Source organism: Zootoca vivipara, chromosome 4 (assembly GCF_965207765.1).
Source record: "Zootoca vivipara chromosome 4, rZooViv2.hap1.1, whole genome shotgun sequence".
NCBI lineage: Eukaryota > Metazoa > Chordata > Lepidosauria > Squamata > Lacertidae > Zootoca > Zootoca vivipara.
This window is the reverse complement of record NC_142587.1, coordinates 518,629-531,406: the sequence shown is the minus strand read 5'-3', so window position 1 is coordinate 531,406 and position 12,778 is coordinate 518,629.

The window sequence follows — 12,778 nt, the reverse complement described above, 5'->3', positions numbered from 1 at the left end:
GAAGGCAAGTAAGCGTTCTATGGCTTTATTTCGCTTAGTTGCTTACTCTTGAGTAGAACTGCAATTCACTCCAGAAATAAGCACCTTTGTTAAATGAGCCAAATTGAAGCAGAACACATTGTTGGAGTGTCAGAATGCATAGATAGAAGGCAAATAACCGTTCTATGGCTTTATTTCGCTTAGTTGCTTACTCTTGAATAGAAATGCATCTGCACACCAGAAATGAGCACCTTTTTAAAATGAGCCAAATTGAAGCAGAACACATTGTTGGAGTGTCAGAATGCATAGATAGAAGGCAAATAAGCGTTCTATGGCTTTATTTCGCTTAGTTGCTTACTCTTGAGTAGAACTGCAAGTTCACTCCAGAAATGAGCACCTTTGTAAAATGAGCCAAATTGAAGCAGAACACATTGTTGGAGTGTCAGAATGCATGGATAGAAGGCAAATAAGGGTTCTATGGCTTTATTTCGCTTAGTTGCTTACTGTTGAGAAGAAATGCATCTGCACTCCTGAAAAAAGCACCTTTGTAAAATGAGCCAAATTGAAGCAGAACACATTGTTGGAGTGTCAGAATGCATAGAAAGGAGGAAAGTAAGCGTGCTATGGCTTTATTTCTCTTAGTTGCTTACTCTTGAATAGAAATGCATCTGCACACCAGAAATGAGCACCTTTGTAAATTGAGCCAAATTGAAGCAGAACACATTGTTGGAGTGTCAGAATGCATAGATAGAAGGCAAATAAGCGTTCTATGGCTTTATTTCGCTTAGTTGCTTACTCTTGAGTAGAACTGCATGTTTACTCCTGAAATATGCACCGTTCTAAATTGAGCCAAACTTAAGCAAAACACGTTGTTGGAGTGTCAGAATGCATAGATAGAAGGCAAATAAGCGTTCTATGGCTTTATTTCGCTTAGTTGCTTACTCTTGAGTAGAAATGCATCTGCACTCCAGAAATAAGCACCTTTGTAAAATGAGCCATATTGAAGCAGAACACATTGATGGAGTGTCAGAATGCATAGATAGAAGGCAAATAAGCGTTCTATGGCTTTATTTCGCTTGGTTGCTTACTCTTGAGTAGAACTGCATCAGCACTCCAGAAATGAGCAGCTTTGTAAAATGAGCCAAAGTGAAGCAAAACACATTGTTGGAGTGTCAGAATGCATAGATAGAAGGCAAATAAGCGTTCTATGTCTTTATTTCGCTTAGTTGCTTACTCTTGAGTAGAACTGCATCCGCACTCCAGAAATAAGCACCTTTATGAAATGAGCCAAATTGAAGCAGAACACATTGTTGGAGTGTCAGAATGCATAGATAGAAGGCAAATAAGCGTTCTATGACTTTATTTCGCTTAGTTGCTTACTCTTGAGTAGAACTGCATCCGCACTCCAGAAATGAGCACCTTTGTAAAATGAGCCAAATTGAAGCAGAACACATTGTTGGAGTGTCAGAATGCATAGAAAGAAGGCAAATAAGCATTCTATGGCTTTATTTCGCTTAGTTGCTTACTCTTGAGTAGAACTGCATGTTCACTCCAGAAATAAGCACCTTTGTAAAATGAGCCAAATTGAAGCAGAACACATTGTTGGAGTGTCAGAATGCATAGATGGAAGGCAAATAAGCGTTCTATGGCTTTATTTCGCTTAGTTGCTTACTCTTGAATAGAAATGCATCTTCACTCCAGAAATGAGCACCTTTGTAAAATGAGCCAAATTGAAGCAGAAGACATTGTTGGAGTGTCAGAATGCATAGATAGAAGGCAAATAAGCGTTCTATGGCTTTCTTTTGCTTAGTAGCTTACTCTTGAGTAGAACAGCATCCGCACTCCAGAAATAAGCACCTTTGTAAAATGAGCCAAATTGAAGCAGAACACATTGTTGAAGTTTCAGAATGCATAGATTGAAGGCCAATAAGCGTTCTATGGCTTTGTTTCGCTTAGTTGCTTACTCTTGAGTAGAACTGCATGTTCACTCCAGAAATGAGCACCTTAGTAAAATGAGCCAATTTGAAGCAGAACACATTGTTGGAGTGTCAGAATGCATAGATAGAAGGCAAATAAGCGTTCTATGGCTTTATTTCGCTTAGTTGCTTACTCTTGAGTAGAACAGCATCCGCACTCCAGAAATAAGCACCTTTGTAAAATGAGCCTAATTGAAGCAGAACACATTGTTGGAGTGTCAGAATGCATAGAAAGAAGGCAAGTAAGCGTTCTATGGCTTTATTTCGCTTAGTTGCTTACTCTTGAGTAGAACTGCAATTCACTCCAGAAATAAGCACCTTTGTTAAATGAGCCAAATTGAAGCAGAAAACATTGTTGGAGTGTCAGAATGCATAGATAGAAGGCAAATAAGCGTTCTATGGCTTTATTTCGCTTAGTTGCTTACTCTTGAATAGAAATGCATCTGCACACCAGAAATAAGCACCTTTGTAAATTGAGCCAAATTGAAGCAGAACACATTGTTGGAGTGTCAGAATGCATAGATAGAAGGCAAATAAGCGTTCTATGGCTTTATTTCGCTTAGTTGCTTACTCTTGAGTAGAACTGCATGTTTACTCCTGAAATATGCACCGTTGTAAATTGAGCCAAACTTAAGCAAAACACGTTGTTGGAGTGTCAGAATGCATAGATAGAAGGCAAATAAGCGTTCTATGGCTTTATTTCGCTTAGTTGCTTACTCTTGAGTAGAAATGCATCTGCACTCCAGAAATAAGCACCTTTGTAAAATGAGCCATATTGAAGCAGAACACATTGATGGAGTGTCAGAATGCATAGATAGAAGGCAAATAAGCGTTCTATGGCTTTATTTCGCTTGGTTGCTTACTCTTGAGTAGAACTGCATCAGCACTCCAGAAATGAGCAGCTTTGTAAAATGAGCCAAAGTGAAGCAAAACACATTGTTGGAGTGTCAGAATGCATAGATAGAAGGCAAATAAGCGTTCTATGTCTTTATTTCGCTTAGTTGCTTACTCTTGAGTAGAACTGCATCCGCACTCCAGAAATAAGCACCTTTATGAAATGAGCCAAATTGAAGCAGAACACATTGTTGGAGTGTCAGAATGCATAGATAGAAGGCAAATAAGCGTTCTATGACTTTATTTCGCTTAGTTGCTTACTCTTGAGTAGAACTGCATCCGCACTCCAGAAATGAGCACCTTTGTAAAATGAGCCAAATTGAAGCAGAACACATTGTTGGAGTGTCAGAATGCATAGAAAGAAGGCAAGTAAGCGTTCTATGGCTTTATTTCGCTTAGTTGCTTACTCTTGAATAGAAATGCATCTGCACTCCAGAAATGAGCACCTTTGTAAAATGAGCCAAATTGAAGCAGAAGACATTGTTGGAGTGTCAGAATGCATAGATAGAAGGCAAATAAGCGTTCTATGGCTTTATTTCGCTTAGTTGCTTACTCTTGAGTAGAACTGCATCCACACTCCAGAAATAAGCACCTTTGTAAAATGAGCCAAATTGAAGCAGAACACATTGTTGAACTTTCAGAATGCATAGATAGAAGGCAAATAAGCGTTCTATGGCTTTATTTCGCTTAGTTGCTTACTCTTGAGTAGAACTGCATGTTCACTCCAGAAATGAGCACCTTAGTAAAATGAGCCAATTTGAAGCAGAACACATTGTTGGAGTGTCAGAATGCATAGATAGGAGGCAAATAAGCGTTCTATGGCTTTATTTCGCTTAGTTGCTTACTCTTGAGTAGAACTGCATCCGCACTCCAGAAATAAGCAACTTTGTAAAATGAGCCAAATTGAAGCAAAACACATTGTTGGAGTGTCAGAATGCATAGAAAGAAGGAAAGTAAGCGTTCTATGGCTTTATTTCGCTTAGTTGCTTACTCTTGAATAGAAATGCATCTGCACACCAGAAATGAGCACCTTTTTAAAATGAGCCAAATTGAAGCAGAACACATTGTTGGAGTGTCAGAATGCATAGATAGAAGGCAAATAAGCGTTTTATGGCTTTATTTCGCTTAGTTGCTTACTCTTGAGTCGAACTGCATGTTCACTCCAGAAATAAGCACCTTTTTAAAATGAGCCAAATTGAAGCAGAACACATTGTTGGAGTGTCAGAATGCATAGATAGAAGGCAAATAAGCGTTCTATGGCTTTATTTCGCTTAGTTGCTTACTCTTGAGTAGAACTGCATGTTCACTCCAGAAATAAGCACCTTTGTTAAATGAGCCAAATTGAAGCAGAACACATTGTTGGAGTGTCAGAATGCATGGATAGAAGGCAAATAAGGGTTCTATGGCTTTATTTCGCTTAGTTGCTTACTGTTGAGAAGAAATGCATCTGCACTCCTGAAAAAAGCACCTTTGTAAAATGAGCCAAATTGAAGCAGAACACATTGTTGGAGTGTCAGAATGCATAGATAGAAGGCAAATAAGCGTTCTATGGCTTTATTTCGCTTAGTTGCTAACTCTTGAGTAGAACTGCATGTTCACTCCAGGAAAAAAGCACCTTTGTAAAATGAGTCAAATTGAAGCAGAACACATTGTTGGAGTGTCAGAATGCATAGATAGAAGGCAAATAAGCGTTCTATGGCTTTATTTCGCTTAGTTGCTTACTCTTGAGTAGAACTGCATGTTCACTCCAGAAATAAGCACCTTTGTAAATTGAGCCAAATTGAAGCAGAACACATTGTTGGAGTGTCAGAATGCATAGATAGAAGGCAAATAAGCGTTCTATGGCTTTATTTCGCTTAGTTGCTTACTCTTGAGTAGAACTGCATGTTTACTCCTGAAATATGCACCGTTGTAAATTGAGCCAAACTTAAGCAAAACACGTTGTTGGAGTGTCAGAATGCATAGATAGAAGGCAAATAAGCGTTCTATGGCTTTATTTCGCTTAGTTGCTTACTCTTGAGTAGAACTGCATCTGCACTCCAGAAATATGCACCGTTGTAAAATGAGCCATATTGAAGCAAAACACATTGTTGGAGTGTCAGAATGCATAGATAGGAGGCAAATCAGCGTTCTATGGCTTTATTTCGCTTAGTTGCTTACTCTTGAGTAGAACTGCATATTCACTCCAGAAATAAGCAACTTTGTAAAATGAGCCAAATTGAAGCAAAACACATTGTTGGAGTGTCAGAATGCATAGAAAGAAGGAAAGTAAGCGTTCTATGGCTTTATTTCGCTTAGTTGCTTACTCTTGAGTAGAACTGCATATTCACTCCAGAAATAAGCAACTTTGTAAAATGAGCCAAAGTGAAGCAGAACACTTTGTTGGAGTGTCAGAATGCATAGATAGGAGGCAAATAAGCGTTCTATGGCTTTATTTCGCTTAGTTGCTTACTCTTGAGTAGAACTGCATGTTCACTCCAGGAAAAAAGCACCTTTGTAAAATGAGTCAAATTGAAGCAGAACACATTGTTGGAGTGTCAGAATGCATAGATAGAAGGCAAATAAGCGTTCTATGGCTTTATTACGCTTAGTTGCTTACTCTTGAGTAGAACTGCATGTTCACTCCAGAAATAAGCACCTTTGTAAATTGAGCCAAATTGAAGCAGAACACATTGTTGGAGTGCCAGAATGCATAGATAGAAGGCAAATAAGCGTTCTAAGGCTTTATTTCGCTTAGTTGCTTACTCTTGAGTAGAACTGCATGTTTACTCCTGAAATATGCACCGTTGTAAATTGAGCCAAACTTAAGCAAAACACGTTGTTGGAGTGTCAGAATGCATAGATAGAAGGCAAATAAGCGTTCTATGGCTTTATTTCGCTTAGTTGCTTACTCTTGAGTAGAACTGCATGTTCACTCCAGAAATATGCACCGTTGTAAAATGAGCCATATTGAAGCAGAACACATTGTTGGAGTGTCAGAATGCATAGATAGGAGGCAAATAAGCGTTCTATGGCTTTATTTCGCTTAGTTGCTTACTCTTGAGTAGAACTGCATATTCACTCCAGAAATAAGCAACTTTGTAAAATGAGCCAAATTGACGCAGAACACATTGTTGGAGTGTCAGAATGCATAGATAGAAGGCAAATAAGCGTTCTATGGCTTTATTTCGCTTAGTTGCTTACTCTTGAATAGAAATGCATCTTCACTCCAGAAATGAGCACCTTTGTAAAATGAGCCAAATTGAAGCAAAACACATTGTTGGAGTGTCAGAATGCATAGAAAGAAGGAAAGTAAGCGTTCTATGGCTTTATTTCGCTTAGTTGCTTACTCTTGAGTAGAACTGCATGTTCACTCCAGAAATAAGCACCTTTGTTAAATGAGCCAAATTGAAGCAGAACACATTGTTGGAGTGTCAGAATGCATGGATAGAAGGCAAATAAGGGTTCTATGGCTTTATTTCGCTTAGTTGCTTACTGTTGAGAAGAAATGCATCTGCACTCCTGAAAAAAGCACCTTTGTAAAATGAGCCAAATTGAAGCAGAACACATTGTTGGAGTGTCAGAATGCATAGATAGAAGGCAAATAAGCGTTCTATGGCTTTATTTCGCTTAGTTGCTAACTCTTGAGTAGAACTGCATGTTCACTCCAGGAAAAAAGCACCTTTGTAAAATGAGTCAAATTGAAGCAGAACACATTGTTGGAGTGTCAGAATGCATAGATAGAAGGCAAATAAGCGTTCTATGGCTTTATTTCGCTTAGTTGCTTACTCTTGAGTAGAACTGCATGTTCACTCCAGAAATAAGCACCTTTGTAAATTGAGCCAAATTGAAGCAGAACACATTGTTGGAGTGTCAGAATGCATAGAAAGAAGGAAAGTAAGCGTTCTATGGCTTTATTTCGCTTAGTTGCTTACTCTTGAGTAGAACTGCATGTTCACTCCAGAAATAAGCACCTTTGTTAAATGAGCCAAATTGAAGCAGAACACATTGTTGGAGTGTCAGAATGCATGGATAGAAGGCAAATAAGGGTTCTATGGCTTTATTTCGCTTAGTTGCTTACTGTTGAGAAGAAATGCATCTGCACTCCTGAAAAAAGCACCTTTGTAAAATGAGCCAAATTGAAGCAGAACACATTGTTGGAGTGTCAGAATGCATAGATAGAAGGCAAATAAGCGTTCTATGGCTTTATTTCGCTTAGTTGCTAACTCTTGAGTAGAACTGCATGTTCACTCCAGGAAAAAAGCACCTTTGTAAAATGAGTCAAATTGAAGCAGAACACATTGTTGGAGTGTCAGAATGCATAGATAGAAGGCAAATAAGCGTTCTATGGCTTTATTTCGCTTAGTTGCTTACTCTTGAGTAGAACTGCATGTTCACTCCAGAAATAAGCACCTTTGTAAATTGAGCCAAATTGAAGCAGAACACATTGTTGGAGTGTCAGAATGCATAGATAGAAGGCAAATAAGCGTTCTATGGCTTTATTTCGCTTAGTTGCTTACTCTTGAGTAGAACTGCATGTTTACTCCTGAAATATGCACCGTTGTAAATTGAGCCAAACTTAAGCAAAACACGTTGTTGGAGTGTCAGAATGCATAGATAGAAGGCAAATAAGCGTTCTATGGCTTTATTTCGCTTAGTTGCTTACTCTTGAGTAGAACTGCATCTGCACTCCAGAAATATGCACCGTTGTAAAATGAGCCATATTGAAGCAAAACACATTGTTGGAGTGTCAGAATGCATAGATAGGAGGCAAATCAGCGTTCTATGGCTTTATTTCGCTTAGTTGCTTACTCTTGAGTAGAACTGCATATTCACTCCAGAAATAAGCAACTTTGTAAAATGAGCCAAATTGAAGCAAAACACATTGTTGGAGTGTCAGAATGCATAGAAAGAAGGAAAGTAAGCGTTCTATGGCTTTATTTCGCTTAGTTGCTTACTCTTGAGTAGAACTGCATATTCACTCCAGAAATAAGCAACTTTGTAAAATGAGCCAAAGTGAAGCAGAACACTTTGTTGGAGTGTCAGAATGCATAGATAGGAGGCAAATAAGCGTTCTATGGCTTTATTTCGCTTAGTTGCTTACTCTTGAGTAGAACTGCATGTTCACTCCAGGAAAAAAGCACCTTTGTAAAATGAGTCAAATTGAAGCAGAACACATTGTTGGAGTGTCAGAATGCATAGATAGAAGGCAAATAAGCGTTCTATGGCTTTATTACGCTTAGTTGCTTACTCTTGAGTAGAACTGCATGTTCACTCCAGAAATAAGCACCTTTGTAAATTGAGCCAAATTGAAGCAGAACACATTGTTGGAGTGCCAGAATGCATAGATAGAAGGCAAATAAGCGTTCTAAGGCTTTATTTCGCTTAGTTGCTTACTCTTGAGTAGAACTGCATGTTTACTCCTGAAATATGCACCGTTGTAAATTGAGCCAAACTTAAGCAAAACACGTTGTTGGAGTGTCAGAATGCATAGATAGAAGGCAAATAAGCGTTCTATGGCTTTATTTCGCTTAGTTGCTTACTCTTGAGTAGAACTGCATGTTCACTCCAGAAATATGCACCGTTGTAAAATGAGCCATATTGAAGCAGAACACATTGTTGGAGTGTCAGAATGCATAGATAGGAGGCAAATAAGCGTTCTATGGCTTTATTTCGCTTAGTTGCTTACTCTTGAGTAGAACTGCATATTCACTCCAGAAATAAGCAACTTTGTAAAATGAGCCAAATTGACGCAGAACACATTGTTGGAGTGTCAGAATGCATAGATAGAAGGCAAATAAGCGTTCTATGGCTTTATTTCGCTTAGTTGCTTACTCTTGAATAGAAATGCATCTTCACTCCAGAAATGAGCACCTTTGTAAAATGAGCCAAATTGAAGCAGAAGACATTGTTGGAGTGTCAGAATGCATAGATAGAAGGCAAATAAGCGTTCTATGGCTTTCTTTTGCTTAGTAGCTTACTCTTGAGTAGAATAGCATCCGCACTCCAGAAATAAGCACCTTTGTAAAATGAGCCAAATTGAAGCAGAACACATTGTTGAAGTTTCAGAATGCATAGATTGAAGGCCAATAAGCGTTCTATGGCTTTATTTCGCTTAGTTGCTTACTCTTGAGTAGAACTGCATCCGCACTCCAGAAATAAGCACCTTTATGAAATGAGCCAAATTGAAGCAGAACACATTGTTGGAGTGTCAGAATGCATAGATAGAAGGCAAATAAGCGTTCTATGGCTTTATTTCGCTTAGTTGCTTACTCTTGAGTAGAACTGCATCCGCACTCCAGAAATAAGCACCTTCATGAAATGAGCCAAATTGAAGCAGAACACATTGTTGGAGTGTCAGAATGCATAGATAGAAGGCAAATAAGCGTTCTATGGCTTTATTTCGCTTAGTTGCTTACTCTTGAGTAGAACTGCATCCGCACTCCAGAAATAAGCACCTTCATGAAATGAGCCAAATTGAAGCAGAACACATTGTTGGAGTGTCAGAATGCATAGATAGAAGGCAAATAAGCGTTCTATGGCTTTATTTCGCTTAGTTGCTTACTCTTGAGTAGAACTGCATGTTCACTCCAGAAATAAGCACCTTTGTAAAATGAGCCAAATTGAAGCAGAACACATTGTTGGAGTGTCAGAATGCATAGATGGAAGGCAAATAAGCGTTCTATGGCTTTATTTCGCTTAGTTGCTTACTCTTGAATAGAAATGCATCTTCACTCCAGAAATGAGCACCTTTGTAAAATGAGCCAAATTGAAGCAGAAGACATTGTTGGAGTGTCAGAATGCATAGATAGAAGGCAAATAAGCGTTCTATGGCTTTCTTTTGCTTAGTAGCTTACTCTTGAGTAGAACAGCATCCGCACTCCAGAAATAAGCACCTTTGTAAAATGAGCCAAATTGAAGCAGAACACATTGTTGAAGTTTCAGAATGCATAGATTGAAGGCCAATAAGCGATCTATGGCTTTATTTCGCTTAGTTGCTTACTCTTGAGTAGAACAGCATCCGCACTCCAGAAATAAGCACCTTTGTAAAATGAGCCTAATTGAAGCAGAACACATTGTTGGAGTGTCAGAATGCATAGAAAGAAGGCAAGTAAGCGTTCTGTGGCTTTATTTCGCTTAGTTGCTTACTCTTGAGTAGAAATGCATCTGCACTCCAGTAATAAGCACCTTTGTAAAATGAGCCAAATTGAAGCAGAATACATTGTTGGAGTGTCAGAATGCATAGATAGAAGGCAAATAAGCGTTCTATGGCTTTATTTCGCTTAGTTGCTTACTCTTGAGTAGAACTGCATGTTCACTCCAGAAATAAGCACCTTTGTAAATTGAGCCGAATTGAAGCAGAACACATTGTTGGAGTGTCAGAATGCATAGATAGAAGGCAAATAAGCGTTCTATGGCTTTATTTCGCTTAGTTGCTTACTCTTGAGTAGAACAGCATCCGCACTCCAGAAATAAGCACCTTTGTAAAATGAGCCTAATTGAAGCAGAACACATTGTTGGAGTGTCAGAATGCATAGAAAGAAGGCAAGTAAGCGTTCTATGGCTTTATTTCGCTTAGTTGCTTACTCTTGAGTAGAACTGCAATTCACTCCAGAAATAAGCACCTTTGTTAAATGAGCCAAATTGAAGCAGAAGACATTGTTGGAGTGTCAGAATGCATAGATAGAAGGCAAATAAGCGTTCTATGGCTTTCTTTTGCTTAGTAGCTTACTCTTGAGTAGAATAGCATCCGCACTCCAGAAATAAGCACCTTTGTAAAATGAGCCAAATTGAAGCAGAACACATTGTTGAAGTTTCAGAATGCATAGATTGAAGGCCAATAAGCGTTCTATGGCTTTATTTCGCTTAGTTGCTTACTCTTGAGTAGAACTGCATCCGCACTCCAGAAATAAGCACCTTTATGAAATGAGCCAAATTGAAGCAGAACACATTGTTGGAGTGTCAGAATGCATAGATAGAAGGCAAATAAGCGTTCTATGGCTTTATTTCGCTTAGTTGCTTACTCTTGAGTAGAACAGCATCCGCACTCCAGAAATAAGCACCTTTGTAAAATGAGCCTAATTGAAGCAGAAGACATTGTTGGAGTGTCAGAATGCATAGATAGAAGGCAAATAAGCGTTCTATGGCTTTATTTCGCTTAGTTGCTTACTCTTGAGTAGAACTGCATGTTTACTCCTGAAATATGCACCGTTGTAAATTGAGCCAAACTTAAGCAAAACACGTTGTTGGAGTGTCAGAATGCATAGATAGAAGGCAAATAAGCGTTCTATGGCTTTATTTCGCTTAGTTGCTTACTCTTGAGTAGAACTGCATCTGCACTCCAGAAATATGCACCGTTGTAAAATGAGCCATATTGAAGCAAAACACATTGTTGGAGTGTCAGAATGCATAGATAGGAGGCAAATCAGCGTTCTATGGCTTTATTTCGCTTAGTTGCTTACTCTTGAGTAGAACTGCATATTCACTCCAGAAATAAGCAACTTTGTAAAATGAGCCAAATTGAAGCAAAACACATTGTTGGAGTGTCAGAATGCATAGAAAGAAGGAAAGTAAGCGTTCTATGGCTTTATTTCGCTTAGTTGCTTACTCTTGAGTAGAACTGCATATTCACTCCAGAAATAAGCAACTTTGTAAAATGAGCCAAAGTGAAGCAGAACACTTTGTTGGAGTGTCAGAATGCATAGATAGGAGGCAAATAAGCGTTCTATGGCTTTATTTCGCTTAGTTGCTTACTCTTGAGTAGAACTGCATGTTCACTCCAGGAAAAAAGCACCTTTGTAAAATGAGTCAAATTGAAGCAGAACACATTGTTGGAGTGTCAGAATGCATAGATAGAAGGCAAATAAGCGTTCTATGGCTTTATTACGCTTAGTTGCTTACTCTTGAGTAGAACTGCATGTTCACTCCAGAAATAAGCACCTTTGTAAATTGAGCCAAATTGAAGCAGAACACATTGTTGGAGTGCCAGAATGCATAGATAGAAGGCAAATAAGCGTTCTAAGGCTTTATTTCGCTTAGTTGCTTACTCTTGAGTAGAACTGCATGTTTACTCCTGAAATATGCACCGTTGTAAATTGAGCCAAACTTAAGCAAAACACGTTGTTGGAGTGTCAGAATGCATAGATAGAAGGCAAATAAGCGTTCTATGGCTTTATTTCGCTTAGTTGCTTACTCTTGAGTAGAACTGCATGTTCACTCCAGAAATATGCACCGTTGTAAAATGAGCCATATTGAAGCAGAACACATTGTTGGAGTGTCAGAATGCATAGATAGGAGGCAAATAAGCGTTCTATGGCTTTATTTCGCTTAGTTGCTTACTCTTGAGTAGAACTGCATATTCACTCCAGAAATAAGCAACTTTGTAAAATGAGCCAAATTGACGCAGAACACATTGTTGGAGTGTCAGAATGCATAGATAGAAGGCAAATAAGCGTTCTATGGCTTTATTTCGCTTAGTTGCTTACTCTTGAATAGAAATGCATCTTCACTCCAGAAATGAGCACCTTTGTAAAATGAGCCAAATTGAAGCAGAAGACATTGTTGGAGTGTCAGAATGCATAGATAGAAGGCAAATAAGCGTTCTATGGCTTTCTTTTGCTTAGTAGCTTACTCTTGAGTAGAATAGCATCCGCACTCCAGAAATAAGCACCTTTGTAAAATGAGCCAAATTGAAGCAGAACACATTGTTGAAGTTTCAGAATGCATAGATTGAAGGCCAATAAGCGTTCTATGGCTTTATTTCGCTTAGTTGCTTACTCTTGAGTAGAACTGCATCCGCACTCCAGAAATAAGCACCTTTATGAAATGAGCCAAATTGAAGCAGAACACATTGTTGGAGTGTCAGAATGCATAGATAGAAGGCAAATAAGCGTTCTATGGCTTTATTTCGCTTAGTTGCTTACTCTTGAGTAGAACAGCATCCGCACTCC